Here is a 21595-nt window from a genome sequence, read left to right on the forward strand (position 1 = left end):
AGAAGAATCCTCTAATAACACACATGAAAGCTGCAGCAATGAGAACTTATTATAAATTTTCTAGATATATTTTCTCAATTTACTTACTTGTCTAACATGGTCCAGTGATACATAGTTCACAGAGAAGTGCCATGCGAAGGACCATCTTTTCAGTAGCAATGTGAAAGGGGAACTATTCCAAATATTCCTTGATGTAACTTAAAAGGAGTCTCATTTCTATTGGGGTAACAGTTGGCCAATAAAAAAAAAAAAGTCACTTTGATATTGTGATAGATATAAAGAGCCAGATGCTCTGGCAATTTTCCAAATTTCCATCCTTGCTCTACACAAACAGAACGGTTAAGTTTTTCAGATCACTGAAACACAGATAAACTGCCATAAGAACCCACTTTACAGAACTGAGTAGGATTTCAGCAAAAAATTCATAGCAAAGAGCCCTGGAGGAAAAATCAACAGAGGGTTAAGGACTCTACTGTGTTGGTCAATAATGGTGTAGTCTTTTCCCAGTCAATTTACCTCAGTGAATTACACTTCCTTATTTAGAAAATAAGATGATAAATCAGATTATTTGCCTACTAAGTCCTTTTCAGTACTATAATTATAAATTCATTGCTCCACTTAAAATCCACAGTCTCCCTAGCTACATTTATGATAACAAAGGTTTCACATCAAAATAAATAACATTTTCTACATCCATTACTGGTATTTCCCTAGAATAACATTCCATTTACAGAAGCAGTATTGAAGAGAATAATATAAAGTAGAAAATACAGTCTATTATGTAATCACAGGAATTTACTAAAATGTCAGTTTCCTGATTAGGATTGTGAGTCATGTTTGAGTCTCTTAATTTCAAAGAGATGGGATAAAACACTCTTCAAAAATTAGAATTTATCTTCTCATATGTTTAAATCTAGATCTGATTTCATGTTTCCTTAGTGAATTACAGTACAATAAGTGGGGCTATGGAAACAAGTAAACTTCTTTTACTCTATTGTCTTTCAAGTAAAGGGCTCAGCTCCACAACTTGCCTTTATAAAGAAAGACTAAGTAAGACAGGAAAAATAATCCAGTTGAAAATAACTCTGAGAAAAAATTGAAGGATCAAGGTACTAAAATAAATGGCTGTCAAGACTGGGAGAGAAAATAAAGACTTCCTGTGAACACTGAAGCCATTAGGGACTCCAAGGCATATTGTGTTGAGCTGAGAGCAAATGCAGGAGAAAATGCATTGGAAGAGCTATTGGAAATTGTCTAAAAGGAATTAAAAGAGAATTTTGTGACTGTCCACAAAAAAATAAGGGCGTTGAAACTAGAGATGGAAAAATTTAATGGATTTGAGGAAAGATTATTTTCTACACAATTTGTTGGCATAAAAAAATATGTATCCAACAGAGCCATAATGATCTATAGAATATACTTCAAGCCAAGTTTCAACCTAAGTATATTAGGCCCATGCAGTTCTAGAAACAGATATTCTAAATATTCTAAGAGTAAGATAGGTAAAATGCCTTATGTTTTCTGAATAGTATGATCATCTGCAATCTCATCCACTCCCATGGTGTATTTTGTTCATTGTTCTGCTCGACAATTTAAGCTAGGAGACAATTCCAATAGAGCATCCCTTTAATGAGTGAATGAGGATTTATTGTGCTGACAATTTGGGCCAACAATCTTTCTCAGAGAAATCAATGGAAATAATTTTACTACATATGTAACAAACCTGCACGTTATGCACATGTACCCTAGAACTTAAAGTATAATAATAAAAAAAAAGAAATAATTTTACTTTTGTAAAACTGTTACATATAGTATGGATTATGTACATCATTTAGTTAATCATTAGAATTTCTCAAATAAAATAATACCATCAAAGACTTTCCCAAAGAAGCTGGTTAGATGTCATAATTGAATTTTCAACACAACACGTTGTTATATATCACAAAATGATACATACCTGTGAAAATGAACCATATAAACACATTTCTTACTGATTCAGATAAAAGCTTTATATGAGTTGTTCTTTCAATCCATTGTAACTTGCATGATATACATTATTCACTCATTTAAGCACTTGGGAATCTGTTATGTCTACCTATTCCTTTTTAAATTATTAATATGCCAAATTTCCATTTTTTCTTTTTCCCGTTTTTTAAATCAAATGTGGTATATTCAAGACTGCTAGAAAATCCTTCTTCAAACTATATTTTCATGTTGGCATTTACCGATTCAAGACCTAAACTATGTTAAATCTTAAAGTTATATTAAATTTAAGTTCAAATTTAATTTAATGTATGCATGTTTCAACATGTACCTCATCTGTAATATCTTTGGTTGTTTGGTTCGTTGTTTGCAGATGAAGTGCCCCAAATCTTGAGGTAAGAGTTCCACCTTTTTTGTCTCAACAAAGCACACCAATCAAATCTACCAGCCTTCCCCTTCTCTAGTAATTAATCCATGGTTAACTCCATCTGACTTTGAATTCCTTAGCTTTTGCACTGTGTTTTTGTATATAAATGGCTATGAAACAAGTTAAATTTAAATCTCTCTCAGGTATCACTGAATATGCTCCAATTGGTTGAACTTTAATAAATTAATTAAAAAAAAAATCTGGCATACAGAGAGGAAAGACAAGGCAAAGCTCAAAAGGAAGTGAAGACTATGTGGTTGTTATTTAGTGACAGAAATTCCGTGACACTTCACCTGTAGTTCTCCAAAGAGTAAAGAATATGCCTAGTGAGTGGGGTGATGCAGCTGAGAGATTTCTTTTTTTTTTTGTTTTTTTGTTTTACAATAGTATTTATTGTGAAAAATACAGAAAATATTTATTCCAAATTTTATTTAAGTAATGGCTTGCTTTATAGAACAATGGAAAGGATCAATCTGTATCAAAATTTGAAACACTGAAGCAAATATCATTGATGAAATTTTTGTTTGATAGTGTTTAGCAGAATAAGTATGTTATTTTATATTTTAGGCAGAAAATATTACCAATGAATATATGTTGTGAATAAATAAAATGACTCTTCTGATTCTTCCTCTGCATATTGGCATCCCAGAGTTAATATCTTGGTCAACTAAAGCAGCTGAGAGATTTCTAAGCCAAGTATTGGAGGTGTCATCTTGTTTCTTCTAGCCAGTACAGTAAAATTCAAGAGGAGAGAGATAAATGAAAAACACTGTTTAGCAAAAGGAAGCCAAAATTTGATGTTTTCATAAATCCTCTGCCCTTCCAGATGACCAGAAATACTAAAATTAAGAAATAACTTTCAAGAAAACATAAAATCCAGTGCACTTCCAGGAAAACTTAGTCAAAAGGTGAAACCAAGGGTGTGGCTGTAAAACCTTTTGTTAAAACCTCAGTATATTCAGTCATACAGAAAGCCTTTTAAGACATTAGAGTTGTGCTTCCAAGATCTCCTGAAACAACTGAACATCAGAAATCTTAAAGACATTGTTCCTGGGCTCTTTCAACAGAACCCTCAAAACGGAGGACTGTTTTCTCTACAAGAGATTTGTAGGTACAGCTTTTGTCAAATGGAGCTAACACCAAGGATTACAGAAGACACACAAACTTCTTTAAAAAATTAAATGTGGAGAAATATCATTGTTTGGAATAAGTATCATAGAGATCATAAAGAATGAGGAGAGGCCTTTGTACCCCAGAATACAGCTATGCAAGTTACTGCTCTGTGAGTTTCCTCACAGCAGCTACAACCCCTAACCAAAATGAAAGTCCTAAGCTAGTCCCCTTTCCCTGATCTCTCAGGTCCATCTTGGAGGCATCTTTCAAAGCTTACTTTATTCTCCTCAGAACCCCTCAACTGCATAAGTAATAAACCTTTTTTCTCTTATATGATGTGTGTGGTGTCATCGGCTTTGACAGCAAAATCACATTTTGAGTTAGTAAATCAAAGGAGATTCAAATTAGCACTTTAGTTTTTTGAATATGCTTAGGTTTTTTAAAAAAAGGTTTTAGTTTCATATTTATAATTTTGAAAGCAGTAATAAAATTTCTAACCACAGGAAAATTGAGTGGAATGTAATGTAAGCCCCGATATTGATTAAGGCCATAACAGTGGTGAGTTGGTGCTTTTTAGCAACCTTAATATGGTGATTCTACCCTTTGAGACCTTCATATCCAGTATTATTGAAATTACAAGTTCCATATTTTGCTATTATAGATATGGCTAACATTTTCTATTAGTTGTCTATTAAAAAAGTCTTACAGTTGGTTTGCCTTCATCTGCTAAGGAACAAAATATACATACATATACCACATAACTCACAGAGTGCCTCAACAGTCTTGCCACTGCACACTGTCTTTGTATAAGACATTTTAACTGCATACAACTTCCTCTAGGTGCACAGGTATGGCATTTCATTGATGACATCCTCCTCTGAAGACGTTCATTTGACACACTCATTCAGGACATAAAAATACTGACAAAGAAGCTCACAAAAAAGGATAAACCATTGTCCTACACATAATGCAAAGCCTCACCACCTCAGTTAAATTTCTGTAAATTATTTTAGGGAAGCTGAGGGTTGCTGCATCCCTGACATTGCCAAGAAAACTGTTGGGGATTGACAACTGACTATTGACTCTCAGCACTCGTAATTTATTTTAGGCTCTTTCTGGTTTGGGAGACAGCTTATTCCTTATTTACAATTTGGGTTAAGCCTATTTAAAATGCTACCGCAAATTGGCCGACTTTGAATGGGCCCCTTCTAATAAAAGCTCTCCCAAAGTGCTGGGCTTACAGGCGTGAGCCACCGCACCTGGCCAGTTAGTTTTAATATTATAGACCAATTACTTTGTAGAATGTTCCTACATTTGTTTCATTTAATATTTTTTTCATGATGTGATTCAGATTAGACTCTTTGGCAGAAATATCAGAGAAGTGATGCTGTTCTTCTAACTGGATTCTCTCATGTGACACGATTTTGATTTGTCCCAAATCCCATGTGGTTTGTCCCATATTAACTTTGATTATTTTATTATTTTATCGACAAACTTTTATGTTTTTCTTTTGAAAAGTTACTCTTCGCTATTATAATTAATAAGTATTATATATGAAGGTTGTTTGTGACTATGTAAATATCCAATTCCCTATCAAACTTTCACACTTATTTTAGCATCTTTGGATATTAGTTGGCTAAATTAATTCATACTTGATAGATGTGGAATTGTGATTATCTAGATTAATCTTTCTAGATAATTAGATTAGCATTTTACTGTAAGAAAAAAATTTTCTCTTCTCTCTGTAGTTTATTTAGTTTTATAAACATGGACTCATGGATTCTCTTTGTATTCAGTGGTTTATGATCAGTTACCACTATTACTTAATAGTATCTGAGATTGCCTCCAGTTTTGCCAGTGGATACTTCAAGTTGATTTGGGGTCTTTTTTCACCTGTATTCATTATTTTTGAGCACTTTCTTACTCTTGGGCACAGCATGATATTCAAGGATCACCATGTGTATCTCCTACCCCAGCCCTGGAATGTACCCTGTTTTAAAACAGCTTCATTCCTTTCTGTGGAGAATCAAATTTAGAAATGAAGATCTTGGCGATAGGTTTGCTGACAGGTACTGAGGTGTTGCTACTCTAAAGCTCTCTCAGTGAGCACAGGCTCGCACATATACATCTAAATTAATTTTAATATCTCTCCATATATACTGAAAACTTTGAGTTACACCAATACTTTCTATTTTGATTCACTATGTACAACTCATTCAAGTTTCCTCCCTTTGCATATTTGCAAGTCCCTTCCATAAAGTCAGAAAATTAGCTTCCATTTTCATTAGTTTATTTACTTATTTAATTAATCCTCCTATATGTACATATTTGTTTACTTATTTAATTAGTATATTTACTTATTTAATTAATCCTCCTATATGTAAATAATCTCCCATCACTTTGGAGATTCTCTCAACCACAGGTGACCCCCCTACACCTGCTCAAACTCCAGCATTCTGTGCCCTACCACACAAATGATACAATGCACTGGATCGCTGTTGTCATCACCACTCACCAAATACAAATGTCCCCCAAGTGAACTGAGACTCTGAGCCAGGTAGCTGCTATGACTGCCCCCATGCACAGTACATTTTTTATTCCACATCGGGTATGACACATGTCAAGAGCACCCCACCACTACCACCACCATTATGTCGCTATTGCATGGATGCTTTTCTAACCATGTCTCCCTCAATGAGACCCATCCTCCTAAACTGTTTTTGGCTGAAGCATGTCATGCAATGCCCCTACCCATTCACTTCCGTACACCTTCTTCGCTCTGGCTCCGACTCCCTGCACCAGGATGTTGCTGTCCCCAGCGTCCTCCACACTGCTCTACACCTCATTCTATTTGAGCTTTATACCACAGCTCAGGCTGCAGTAATGAACCAAGATGAAATCTCTCTCTCTAACTCTGTTTCTTTGTCTATGTAAAGTTGATATTCTTGGAATTGTATTTCTGGTTAATTCCTAAATCTAATTTGGGAATATCCAGAACTTCATTATTAATAGAAAAAAAATAATGTTTTAAAAGATAAAAATGCATAAGAAGGAAGCCTTTTAACATTATTTTGAAATTACTTTTAAAATATATCATAACTTGTCACCTTACACATAGCCCCCAGGCATTGTTAATGCCCATGAATGCTAATTAACACTAAAATGCTTACTACAATGTTTTTCTAGTAGACAGCCTCAAAATGTCCCATTATTGTGATTAAATATTTATTGAAGTGTGTCCTCAACACTAGAAGAAAGGTATAGAAAAAGGTTTCTACTTTAAAGACATTCTTGTGCTCAGAAGTGGATAAAGGCAAGTTTTGTATCCAGAATTTCTTTTCTTACATTCTGTCATACTTTGTCTTGTATTTATTTATGATTGTTCTACTTATTAAACAAATAAAAGTTTAAATAGTTTCAATTAGAAAAAGCTTTCTGGAGAGAACTTTTGACAGTAGCTACCAATTACTTAAAATCCACCCATATCCTTTGATGTCCTTTATAGGAATTTACTTTATTGCTTAAAATAGTTCAGTCACTAGGTACTATATGATCAACCTCTGAATCGAGGCTTTACAGCATCAGCTCAATTCACATTTGAGCTGAAGTTTTCCTTGTTGTGGGGGCTGTCCTATGCTTTATGAGATGTTCAGCAGCATTCCTGTCTTCTACCTACCAGATGCTAATATAATTACCCACCCCACATCTCATAGTGGTACAATCAAAATGTTTCCAAGTATTGCCAGATGTCTCATGGCAAGGCAAAAGCCTGTGTGACACCCATTGAGAACAATTGCTCTACATACAAAAAGGTACAGTGATTTGGAACATGGCAGTACATTACATATTATTTTCATGAAGTGCAGAATGTTTTATAAAAACCTGTGAATAACAGGAATCAAATACCAATAACCCTATGGGACAGGCAAGTAGAGTAAGTGAGTAGAAATTGCCAGTGAAGACTTTGGTAAACTGGGAACTTAAGGCATGTTTCAACTAGCAGAGGCTGCTGTCTTTACTTTGTTATTGTCCAGTACTACAAGAGTCAAATACAGATCCAATCTTGTCAGTTCCTATGGTTATTCAAGGAAAAACACATTGGGGCATCTTCCTATGTTTAAAATATAGAGAAATAATTCATTTTTCAAATACTATGCTAACCAAAACAATGTTTTAAATTTTAAATTCATGCTGTTGTGACCTCTGATATACTATTAAACGATAACATAATACAAAATTATACATCAATTTTTAGAATTTATCTGAGTTATGTAAATATATATATTTATATGCATGTATGTATATATACACGTAAACTTACAAAAATACATCAATAATAGCAAAACTCTTATAATATTCTTCAATGGATAGTTATTACTTTCATAATAAGAGTCATAATTGCCAACACATTGCTTATAGCTATAATGAAGCTTTGATGATGATTTTTCTGGAGAGAACACATGACCATCAGAGCAGAAGACCTAGAGGACTTGGGAGTTGAGGAAGCAGAGATGGACAAGAGAGAGGAACCCTTCAATTTTTATGAGAACCTAAATTTCACTGGTGCCATGTCTATTCTCTCACATAAGAGGTGAAAGTCAGAATTTGGAGGAAACAAGAAGTGTCAACTACCTGAAGAAAACTTAACAGGATATAACAGCTGCTCACTGCTCATCTTCCTATTACGGCCAAATAGAAGCTGAGGATATCATTCTACTTTGTGTGCCTCAGGGTTTGAAAGAAGAAAATGATTCCAAGGGTAAAGACAGTACAACACGAAACTTGGAGCTCAAATCAAATCCTGATGTAACTTGATCAGAACCTTCTCTACAACTATGGTTCATTCTGTTTGTGCTAAAATTTTAATTCCCTGGTAAACGGAAGAATGGAGAGGAAGAAAAATCATTACAAGGAATCAATATCCCAGAATCTTAAGACAAAAACTTCATGTGGAACCTAGAATAAAATCAAAGACCCCTGAGGCTCGAGGAAAGACTAGTGACAGATATATGTGCTGCTTTATGTCGGAGTTATTACCATTCTAAGGGAGCCCATGTGTTCATAGTTAGGGTCCCTCCCTCAGGAGGTGAGTTAGGCAGCACGTACTGGAATGAAAATAAATTTTTCTTGTTGGACATACCAACCAGGGAGTATTGCAGGATCTGAACAGTCCATCCATCTTAATACGGAAAAGTAATTATTTCACTTTTTTTTTTTTTTTGAATTAGTAATGTTTACAGGTCAAATCTTCTTTCTGTCCTCTGGAAAGAAAGCTACCAACAGCATTTAGTTTATTTGGATTTGGAGTCTAATGGGTCTTTGATGTCTACTGCAGAAGAATAAAAATGAACTGGGTTTGCTGAGTAGATCAAGAAGGAAAAAAAAAGAAAAAAAAAACCTAAAGAAGAGAGAAACAGAATTGCCTAACTTGAAGAAGACATCTGAAGATTGAAAGTGAGGGAGCCAAGAGAACAGACCTAGCAAAAGACTGGTCAGCTGGCTGCACTTCAAAGATGGGCGAGTCTCCTAAGAAAAATGGCTACTTTCAGTAGGACCTGGCCAGAATTAGCCACAGAAAAGACTCTCTTGTTGGATAATTGCAGAGAACTAGCAACAACATGCTGGACCTAAATGAATCCTTTTCATGGGGAAAATGAGGATCACAGTCGTAATTTTTATGGGCAATTGTGCTATAACCACTTCCTCCACCATTTCATTTTAAGAAAGATCCCCAAACCTGTGCTACAACTGTAAAGGAGGCCCAAGAATCACTGAAGTGAAATTTTCAGTCAGTGTCCAGGATTGTGCAGCTAGACTTTGCTTAATTACTACATAAAGAAATGGAATATTTCTTCTTGACTTTGTGTATTGATACTTAATCACCTACTCTCGCACTCTTCACACTTTTTTATGTTCTACATTTTCTAGTACACGCACTTATCATTTTGGGGGATCAAAAACAGTTTTATGAGCAAAATCCAATTATACAAATTACACATGATACCCTTATCTCTTTGTTTTCAATGAACACAAGCTATTCATGACTGGAATTTTAGAACGACAACATGTAAGTAAAATTGACGTTACCAACGCCAGTGTATGTTTTCTTAATGATTCATGGCAATATGTAGAACTCACTGAAAATAAAACTATAGCTAATTAATCCTGTTTTGAAATATAGAAAGTTTGAAGTAATGAAAACATATTATTTCTCATACAGACTGTTTTTATTAATTGTATTCTCTTCTATAGCTTTGACATGGGTATTACTTTTCTCGACATTAGTGTTATCTTATTATTCAGCTTGAGGGATTAATAAGCACTACATTTTTGAGAGGCTAACATTTGGCAAACAGTAGAAATAAGAGATTTCAAGTGAAAATGAAAACAGAAAGAAATACACAATGCCATATTTACTCAGAGAAACAAATGTTTTGATGGCAAACATTTCAGTTTATGATTTACATATGATCTTTATAAAGCATTCAGCCAGACGCGGTGGCTCACGCCTGTAATCCCTGCACTTTGGGAGACCAAGGTGGGTGGATTTCTTGAGGTCAGGAGTACAAGACCAGGCTGGCCAACATGATGAAACCTCATCTCTACTAAAAATACAAAAAATTAGCTGAACGTGTTGGTGGGCACCTGTAGTCCCAGCTACTCAGGAGGCTGCAGCAGGAGAATCACTTGAACCCAGGAGGTGGAGGATACAGTGACCTGAGGTCATACCATTGCACTCCAGCTTGGGCAACAGAGTGAGATTCCATCAAAAAGAAAGAAAAGAAAGAAAGAGAGAGAAAGAGAGAAAAAGAGAGGGAGAAATAAAAGAAAAAAGAAGGAAGGAAGGAAAAAAAGAAAAAGAAAGAAAGAGAAAGAAAGAAAAGGAAGGAAAGAGAAAGGAAGGAAGGAAGGAAAGCAGGGAGGGAGGAAGGGAGGAGGGAGGGAGGGTGGAGAGAAGGAAGGAAGGAAGAAAAGAAAAGAAAAGAAAAAGAAAAGAAAAGAAAAGAAAGAAAGGGAAAGAAAGAAAGAGAAAAAGAAAGAATGAAAGAAAGAAAGAGGAAGGAAGGAAGGAAAGGAAGAAGGAAGAGAGGAAGGAAAGCAGGAAGGGAGTAGGGAGGGAAGGTGGAAGGAAGGAAGGAAGGCAGGGAGGGAGGAAGGGAGGAGGAATGGTGGGTGGGTGAAAGGAAGGGAGGGAGGGAGGAAGAGAGGGAGGGAGGGGGGAAGGAAAGGAAAGAATTCAGCTTCCTCTTTTTTCTTTCCCAATGAGGGCACCTGAGGTCTGCCTTGCTTTGGCCCAAAAACAAGACAAAGAATCTGTGACCATTTTCCATTATTTTACACTTACATTATAACAAATACAACTGAAATAATTCCTATCCCTGAATTGCTTTACCTATTATACCCCAACTCTAATCAGAGATTAATTAAAATAGGCTCCATTAAGAAATAGAATTCATATGCTTCTCAGTGTACATACATTGGGATTATCAATGAAATATTGAACTTCTTGTTTCATAAATACACAGAGATATGTTTATTTGTGTACAGATATGTATAATTATGTGTGTAGAGTATGTGTGTATAATAAAAAACAAATGATCAGTACTTATTTCTATATCTAGATTATTAGAAATTACCTGTATTATCATCCTTCTCATATCAATATGTACAATAAAATATTCATCTACATTTATTAGACACAATAGAAACTATGTGTATGTGTGTATATATATATGAACCATATTTGTCTCTTATCTTCATTTAGTCTATGCATTTGTATTAGGGTTGGCTATGTAAAATTTTTTTAGACATTTTTATTTAAGTCTAGCATATGTAGAGAAAAGGATACAGATTATAATTATACAAACCAATAATTTTTTTACAATTGAAAAACACTTATATAACCAGCATCCAGATCAAGCACTAGAGCATTACTAGCATTTCAAAAGCACCCGACTACGTTCTTCCCCCTCCTTTTACTACCTCATTTCCCCAATAGTAACTACAATCCTAACTCCTAACACCCATGTTTTGCCTGATATTGAAACTTATATCGGTGGAGTCATTTATCAAATGTTCATTTTTAAATTTTTTAAATAAGTTCAATTTTTATTTTGGATTCAGGGGCTACATGTGGAGGTTTGTTACATGGGTATATTGAGTGTCACATGGGTATATGTGGGCATATTGAGGGTTGCTGAGGTTTGGGATGTGAATAATCTCATCACCCAGGTAGTGAACATAGTACCCAGCAGTCAGTTTTTCACCACTTTTCCCCCTGCCTGCCTCCATGGTCTTGTAGTCCTCAGTGTCTATAGTTGCTATCTTTATGTTCATGAGTACCCGATATTTAGCTTCCACTTATAAGTGACAACACATTGTATTTGGTTTTCTGTTCCTGCATTAATTTGCTTAGGCCAGTAACCTCCAGCTACAACCATGTTACTGCAAAGAACATGATTTTGTCCTTTTTATGACTGTGTAGTATTCACAGGTATATATGGATCACATTTTCTTTATCCAATCCACCATTAATGGACACCTTGGATGATTCTGTTTCTTTGCTATTATCAATAGTGCTGCAATGAAAATATGAGTGTATGTTTGTTTGTTTTTGGTGGAAAAATTTATTTTTGTTTGGGTAGATACCCAGTAATGTGATTGCTGGGTTGAAAGATAGTTCCATGTTAACTTTTTTGAGAAATCTTCAAAGTGTGGCTGAACTAATTTATATTACCACTAACAGTATATAAGAGTTTTCTAGGGCCAACTTAAGTCCAATCTGCATTGCTTTAAAAACCATTAACATAGGGAACTCTCATTAGTGAATAACATCACAGCATAAATTAGATTTATTCATTTAACAATCCACATTGTTAAATTGCAATCCTGAATTCTGCAACAAATCCAGTAAAAGATACTGTCTTCGCCTTGGAAGTATGCATAAGCATGTTGAGGAGGAGAACAGTTTTATAAATCAGTAGTTACAATAAAAGTTCTATGATACGCATTTGTACAAAGTGCCACAGAGTATAAACTCTGCAAAGGAGAACCAAGGGGGAATTCTGTTAGACTCTCTCTCCCTCCCCACGAGCACAATATATTACAGAATTTACTATAGCCAAAAAATTTTCCCTCTAGGATGCCATGGGTCCTACCTAGATTGAAAGGACTAAGAACAGCACAGAGCCCAGTGCTCAGTCTTCTAAAAAAACTAACAAAATATTAAGTCTCACAATTATAAGCATGATCTATTTATTTTTTTCCCGAGTGGAACAGGAGGCAACAGGAAAATAAGTTTTTATGGTGTGTTCAGCAAGATGTTACTCCTCTTTTTATATAAGATTGGTTCTATTGCTGACATTTTCTATATGTCACACAGCTTATTATGTCACACAGTTCCTCAGCGTAACTTTACTTGCCCATGCTCCATATTGAATCATGGACAATTTAACTCTGACAGTAATCTCACTTCCAGCTGGGAACTGTCCTCTACGCGCCCTTCCAGCTTAACCAAGAAGAACATTGAGAATGACTGCGTGCACACGTTTGTGAGGTCAGTTTAATGACGAACCATTCTGTGACCTTAAATGTGACAGATTCGGTAGGAAGACATATGTTTATAATTATTATGTGTAATTATTTCTTGCTTAAGCCAGTGATGTTCAAACATAGTTTAAGGAACAACAACTTGCAGTGGCCATTTTATTGTGATTAACAAAAGATTGCCTGAAATGTTCTTTCATCACATTTGCCTGGCAGCCTTCTTTGACATTTAGCTTTCAATTTATATATTACTTTATCAGCCAGCCCTTTCCTAACCATCAAAAGCAGTATCTCTTTATCACATTGCTTCATTTTCTTCTATAACATTTATTCTCTGGACTTTTGAGAAAGCTGTACAGAATATCCAGTAAATATTGAGAATATGAAATAAAACATGTATTTTTATGAAATTAATATTTGTGTTAAGTTAATATTGAAGTGAGTTTGCCATAATCCAGCAGAATTATCTCAATTCAACCATAGTGGTGCTACCTTTATGTATTGTAGATATGGAGAGTATGTGTCAGATTTTCATCTCAAGAGTAAGTAATGCTCCTAAAATAAGTTGGAAAAACAATGCCTTGGCTCATAGCATCAGAAATTCTGTGGTATCATAATATTCGCTGAGTTAGATTTTGTTATAATGATTTTTACAGTTATCATTGTTTGTGTGCTGACCCACCTTAAAGTCCTGAAATAAATTTCACATTTTAGCTCTTAGTTCTACAGGCCAGGAGTGTCACTGCACTTGACTGGATTCATTGCTTAGTGTCTTACAGACTCATATCTACGTGTTGTTCAGGCTGAATTCTCCTTGGAGAAAATCTGCCACCATGTACTTTCTTGTTGTTGGGAGAATTTGTGGGTTTTTTGTTTGGTTAATTTTTTTTTTTTTTCAATGCAAGGACTGAAGTCTTCATTTAATTAATAGTTCCTGGTCAGGTGTGACTCTCAGCTCTTTGAAGCCACTCACATTCCTTCCTATGTGGCTTCTCTCTCTTTGAAACAACAATGGCATGTAGAATCTTTTTCATTCTTTGCATCTCTGAGTTCCTCTTCTGCTTCTAACTTCTAGAGAAAACCTTTGCTTTTAAAAGACTTGTAATTACGCTAGACCCATGTGGATAATCTCCTTTTCTTTACATCAACTGTTTTATATAACATAATCTTATGATGAATGTAAAATCATCATATTTACTCTCCAAGGGATTTGAACTTCATATATACCAGTGGACAGGGAATCTTAGAAGCCATGTAAGACATCTGCTTACCATGCAAGCAACTATAGGTTATGTATTCAACAAAGCAGGGGTATTAAAATAAAAATATTTTAGAAATAAATTGAAATTTTAAAACTTAAAATTTAAAACTGTTAGAGTTTTAAAAGTTATCTTTGTAGGAAATATCAGGATTTTATTGACGTGTTATAGTTGCACGTGTGTGTTCACTCTGCTTTTGTTTTATTTTATTTTTCTTTTGCTTTGGTTGTTTGCTTACTTGTTAAATTGTATGTGAAGGACACAAGTGATATTCTAATTTCTGACACAGTTGCAGGGCCAGTTGGTGAACTATTTATTCAGAACATCAGAAAATATGCATAATTCTCTTCTTCTTTTGAATTATGAACAAATAAATATAGTTGTTGATATGCTTTTCCTTAGAAGACATACATTACAAGGTCAGGATACTGAATGTATTATAAAATTGATAATATATTGTTTTATAGATATTGAAAACATTCTAAATACTTCCACATCCCTATGGAAGAACGATGCCAATTTATTTGAATGTTCTATGCTGCAAGGAAAGTTTAGGGTAGTCATTTAATTACTTTTTATTATAAACTAAAAGTAGACACTAATAGAAATTTGTTTACATTAAAATACCTAGAAATACCCCTTACAGGTTAAGTAACTTGATTCAATTTTACTTACATTTCTAATAATAACCTGACACCAGTAACCAATGGCTTGGATGAAAATACCCATAAATATCGTTTGTGTATAGAACAAGATAGAATGAGACTAAACATGATATTCTAAAATTTATGTTTATTCATAAACACAGTCACAGAATAGATGCAGGAGGTTGCACCCGTTTAAGGCACATAGTTTCCCAGATTGCAATTAACTCAGTCTCATCATCTCCTCTAGATGAGATTTCTCCAGTGGGATGGAGTTAATTAAATGAATTCTATGAAAACAATTAGTGTTTGTGGCATATGGAAACAGAATTGCTCTAGTAGGTGTATATGAAGATATTATATGAAGATTATTGCATAGTTTTTCAGATTTCAGGCATTACTAATGAATAAAATATTCACAGTCGTGCATGCAAAAATCTCCCTATGTAGGCACGATATTATCATATTACCCAAGTTGATTAATTCTTTAGTTGCAAACTAAAGGTAAAATATTCATGTAACTTTCTGTTTCTACAAGTAAAATGAAAATAAAATAGCTTTTTCCAAAGTTACACGAAATGTCAAATAAAAGTGGTTTGCAAATTAAACTAACTAGAAAATTGACTCGGTTTTCCAGTGATACAATCGCATTTTCTTCCCTGAATTTTATGAGATAAAATAGTCTTATTATTATCTCTTACTTTATTTGACTACAACCAAAAGGAGATTGAATTACTTTTTAAAAGATGAAATAGTTGTAATTGTCCAAAGATAGATTTCCACATGGGACCAAATGGAAAATTTCTGGTAAATATACAAAACTCCCTTGAAGCTAATAATTAAATGACTTACTTCCCATATACTTTAATAGTTGTACTCAATCTTGTTATAATTTACACAGAACTTGATTACTAATTCCAGCAAATCATAGAAAATCAAATTCAAAGAAATCATAGAAAGACTTTAAAGGTACCTATCTTAACATAGAATTCATTCATTAGCTTTCACTATTCTTTCTGCTGGACAGCTGCATTTGTGGTACCAGGAATGTTTGCAAATTTAACTCAATAGAGAATAAGCCAAGTCTATCACCTACATGATAGAGTGACAAATACTTGAAGTTGGCTAACATAGATTTGTGCATAATCAAAACGTATCACATTGCTTTATGTATTTCTTATGTAATGCTTTTGCTGGATTTTTCACCTTAGTTGCTCATCTCTGGCCAAGTGCTTACTTACTAATGTTGCTTTCAGATATGGAACCAGCATTATTAAAACTCAGGCTCCTGAGCAGTGTAGCCTGGAATCTGAATGGACACTATCTCTTCATCCTAGCAAATTACATAAAATTTTAAGGTCATACTGAAGGTATTTCTATTTGGACAATGTAAGACATAAATGGTATTTTGTTTCAGCTTGACTTTCTGGCCCTTTAAGAATCAACCGAATCCTACTAGGAATTCTATATCAGAGAATGAACTCTCTATTTTCCTAACTTTATAATTAACATGCAACAAGGCATCTAATCAAAGCATCCCTTTCTCATTAGTACAGTTCTGACAGTTTCATCATCAAGTGGCAAGTGTTCCAGCAAATTATGTTGCTGTCCTATCAGATATGTCAAGAACTTGATCTTCCTTTCCATTAAGTCAGATTAGGGACAGGAACCAATTTCCATTACAAAATGTAACTAAAACAAGTAATGCTTTTCCGACAAAATTTTCTAAGAGAAAATTGATTTAAGCTCACATTATTTTCCTATATATTCTACATGAGCCAAGTATTTTAAATATTAATTGAATGATTCAATATTCATGAACTAATGTGAAAATTAAAAAAATTGAAATCAATTAGCTATTTGCTTACAGTAAATTTTGAGATATCACAAAAAGAAAGACAAATTGGAGCTTATTAATGACTTTGAGTGGCATAATTATTGTAACAGTTATACTTATTTTGGGATAAGTTGTATTTACGCTTCCATTTATTGCCTCATAATATATTACTTCAATCTCTGTATTTCATTTACATTCACATAAGCTATTCATTAATAGCTATTAAGGAATATCTGAATTCTGATACTTAAGCTGAATGAAATGCTCCTAATCTATGTCTATATAATATATTTAATATATATATAAGTATAAATTACTATTTATGATTGAAATTATTGTTATAGGAGACTAAATACGATAATTTTATCTTTGGTCACTGTCATTTTAGATTCTTCATCTTCATTGCTGATTGATTTGCAATACCCTTTCTGGTCTTCAATCTTGTTTCTAAAATTTGCTTTATATGGAAACTCACCTAATTACATAGGGATATGACTCTTTTCAGAGAGTTTATAAATAATCACTTTGCAAGGAAAAAAAATTGTGTTTATATCTATCTAAACTATTTTATAAAATAATACACCTGAGAAGAATGCAATTAAAATCAGTTGACACAGAAGATGATGAAAATATGAATAAGATCCCAAATTGAGAGAGACTTGAAAGTTACAGTATTCATGTTCTAAAAATTTCATAAAGTTATGCCCTCTTATCATTTTATCTACAACAAAAAATAAAAATGGAAATAAAATCGTTATGAATTTAAAGGTCTAGGAAGCTCCTGAACTTTAGAAAGGCCATTGTCAATCACATGTGTTAGCTTACTATTGGGCAATGTGCAAGAAGGTGTCCTGGAAAGTTCAGGTGTGCTTTAGTAGTGTAGAATTTCAGAACTGATTGTTAGGTTTTAATAATGGCTGTTGCAAACACTTTTCCTGTACATTTTGTGTATGCTGTATGTGTTACTTAGTATTATAGGATCGTTCCCTTTTTCAACTCTCTAGTTTTAACTCTTAAGGAGTGGCTTCATACATTTTAAGGTTTTATTATAATTTTAAAATATGGAAAAGTAAAATGATAGTAAAACAATAAATCCACGTCTTCACCATCTAGATTCAACAATTTTTTGTTTATTTTTATAATTTATTTCATTGTATGTATATGCGTGTGCACCTGTGTATGGGAGAAGTGTGCTTTGCTGAACCACTTCAAAATAAGTTGTGGACATTGCACTTCATTCCTAAATATTTCAACAAATGTCTGTGAAAAATAAGGATATTATGTGATGTAAAATGACATTATAAGCTCCAGTAGCTAATTTGTTTTTATTTTTATGATATCTCAAAATTTACTGTAACCAAATAGCTAATTGATTTCAAATTTTTTTTTGTTTTCACATTAGTTCATGTGTGAACAATATTAGCAATATGAAAATGAAAAATCTTAGCAGTAATTCCCTAATGTCCTCTATTATCAAATTGAAATTTAAATATACCCAATATGTCATAAGTTTCTTTTCTGAAGCTTTTCTTTTCGTTTCTACCATTATCTAATCAAGATACCCACAAACATGTTTTGTCTCTTACTCTAGAACAGTTCCTACTTTTCAAAGTGACATTGATCTCTTGTACAGTTTATACTAATTTGTCTTATAGAATGTCCCATAGTTTGGAATTGTCTGACTGTTTTTTGAAGGTGTTGTTTGATTTGTTCTTCTTTTCTCTGTATTTACTTTAAACTTAATGCTAGGTATAAGATTACATTGTAATTTTAACATGGCAAAAGCTCAATACCTGTATCAATCAGCCAATGTGCTTAAAAAATTAATAAATAAAGAACATAAAGTGTACTTTTAGGCCAAACAAAATAATATATGGGTTGCCAAGGTTTTTAAATACCCAATTACATTTAACGAAAGCAAATCAAATTTGAATTTTCCTCTATTCAGTATTAATAATTGACATTTAAATATAGCATTGCTTTCTGTATCAGTTAAATAGAACTATAATGTCCCAGTGACTATTTATCTATCTTTATCAATAATAACATGTTGGTAATAATAGTAACATTTATCATGAATTAATGAAGGTAATAGAATTAGTTGTGAAATGTTAATGAATTGACTTTAGATAATAATATTACTGATTAATATTTTAGAATTTTATTTAAATACTTTACTAGATGTATATCACTGTTTTCTATGTCTGATAAATAAGAAAACTGTTTGCTTCATCATTTTATTTTTTCTATTCTGCTTCATTTTATGTTATTTGGTCTCAGTTGAGTTTTGTTATCTTTAACCAACACCAAATCCTACGACAATATAAGCCTTGCAAAAATGTTTCTTCTTTCCCCTGCCTGATAATATTTTTGTTTGTATAGATGTATCAGCTTTTTCAAAATATCACCCATTAAGTCCGTGTAGACACATGAATTATTCTATATGGTTTACATACATGCCCTTAACTATCTATCTTTGAGATATGAAAAGCAGGCAGATACATGTATGGTTAATGTGAAAATTTTGAAACTTATGTAAAGTCAAAATAAGCCAAATTAACAGAGTAATTACCTCATTATGAGTGTGTAAACATATAAACTCAAAACTGTAGTGAAAAGGACACATGAATACTTGTACTAGATGAAAAACAAAGAAGCCCTTTTTCCAAGCAGCAGAGGGATTATGAACAAAAGCATCATGAACAAGATGAGTTTCAATTTATTCTTATTTAGTTGTTTCAGCCCATTCCCTAAAGAATTTTGTAGAAAACTAAGAACTCTAAAACAAGAATAGAGCTCTTCATTGTTTCTCAGAATAGTAACCACCCAGTAAATATGGGACACCAAAGGAAATTTAAAGAGTTCCATCAAATACACAACTTGTCTATATTAAAAGGAGGAAAATATAACATGACATATGGACTATGAGTCATATGCCATTCTTCCAACTTGAGAAAAATATGGTTTACTTACCTGATTGAATAAACAAACTGAAACTGATTGAATAAATCTACTGAAACACAGACTCATATAGTTTATATTTATAAACACAAACTCATATAGTTATATATTATTTTGAAAATCATATTCATTTGCATTTTCTCATTATTTTAAAATGGAACTTACACAATCTTTCTATAATCAATAAGTTTTTACTGGAGAAAACAGAAGTTGATAGACCACTATATGGTCTGCTGCTCTATACTCACTTCACTCTTTATGTATGCAAATTTATTTTTTATTTTGTATTGTTTTTGAGACAGTCTCACTGCCACCCAGCCTGGAATGCAGTGGCACAATCTCTCTCACTGCAACCTCCACCTCTCAGGCTCAGGCGATCCTCCTGCCTCAGTCTCCCGAGTAGCTGGGATTACAGAAGTGCACCACCAAGCCCGGCTAAATTTTTGTATTTTTGGTAGAGACAGGGTGTCACCATGTTGCTAAGGCTAGTCTTGAACTCCTGAGGTCGAGTGATCTGCCTGCCTTGGACTCCCAGAGTCCTAGGATTACAGGCTTGAGCCACTACTCCCACCCTCAAATAATTTTTCAGGAGAAAAATACCTTTCTGCCATTTCATTTTCCTACTCCAAGAAAGCACATTCTTTCTTTTGAAAGTCACACTCAGACTCTGCCACTTTACACTGGACTTTTTTAGACAAAATATGACTTTTGTAACTCCTGGGAAATAAAGTTGAGATAAATCAGGATTGGTTAATTTAACTGCCCAGATATCTTCAACTGTATAGGTAATGTTCGTGTATACTTTGTAAATGGTGATCCAATAATTTATTAAAGAGCAATCGATCCCATGTTGTAATAGTCAACTAAAATAGAAATATCAATGTTAATTTTACTGCCTAGAGAGAAAATTTCTTGTACCCCAAATCATAAAATATTAGACATTCTCACAAAAACATCAGAGGGTATATTAGTTATGGTAACTCAGACATCGAGATATCTCTGTGGATTTAATACAATAGGAGTTTATCTCTCCTTTACATAAATGCCAGATGTTGATATATTCCAGATGCTGTCTCAGATCATTCCAGGACCAGGCACTGCTGGAATGTGGCTCTGCTATTTTCAACAATTCTCGGCGGCAACAGGATGGGAAAAAGTGGATGAGGAAAAGAAAACTTGTTTCTTAATCATGTCAGTCCAGAAACAACAAGAGCAACAACATCACATTAGCTCACAATGTTTGGGAAATAATCACAAGGCCATACTCTAATGTACCCTAAATATAGCACCAGCCTGGGTAGCTGCTTCTTAGAAACATGTCTACAAAAGGGAAGGGGAACATGAATCTTTAATGGACAGTCAACAGTCTCTGCTACAGTTGGAAATTTGAAGAGGTTCATAAAGTAGTGAACTTACACTTTAGTAAGTTTATTTTCTGGTTCACTTATTTTACTATATGTAACTTCAAGTATGAGAAGGCATTGTAGAGCCTTCTACATGATTATATAATGTAATCATATATAATCATGTAATATATAACAAGCAAATCATGTAATATATGATAAGCAAAAAAAACTATGGGTTATGTAATTTATTTTCAGCTTTTTGTGGCTAAATTTTAAAATTAAATTTTGTTTTATTTTATTTTCAAAGAAAACAGAGGTTGGCACATTGGAAAAAAAAAAAAAGAGTGTTATAAACGGAAGAGTGGTGATAAATGAGCCTAGTTCTGGCTTGACTCAAAACTTGTTTGAAATCCCAGCACTTTAGGAGGCCAAGATGAGCAGATCACGAGGTCAAGAGATCCAGACCATCCTGGCCAACA

Source organism: Rhinopithecus bieti, unplaced genomic scaffold (genome assembly GCF_001698545.2).
Source record: "Rhinopithecus bieti isolate Rb0 unplaced genomic scaffold, ASM169854v2 scaffold_32518, whole genome shotgun sequence".
In the NCBI taxonomy this organism is placed as follows: Eukaryota; Metazoa; Chordata; class Mammalia; order Primates; family Cercopithecidae; genus Rhinopithecus; species Rhinopithecus bieti.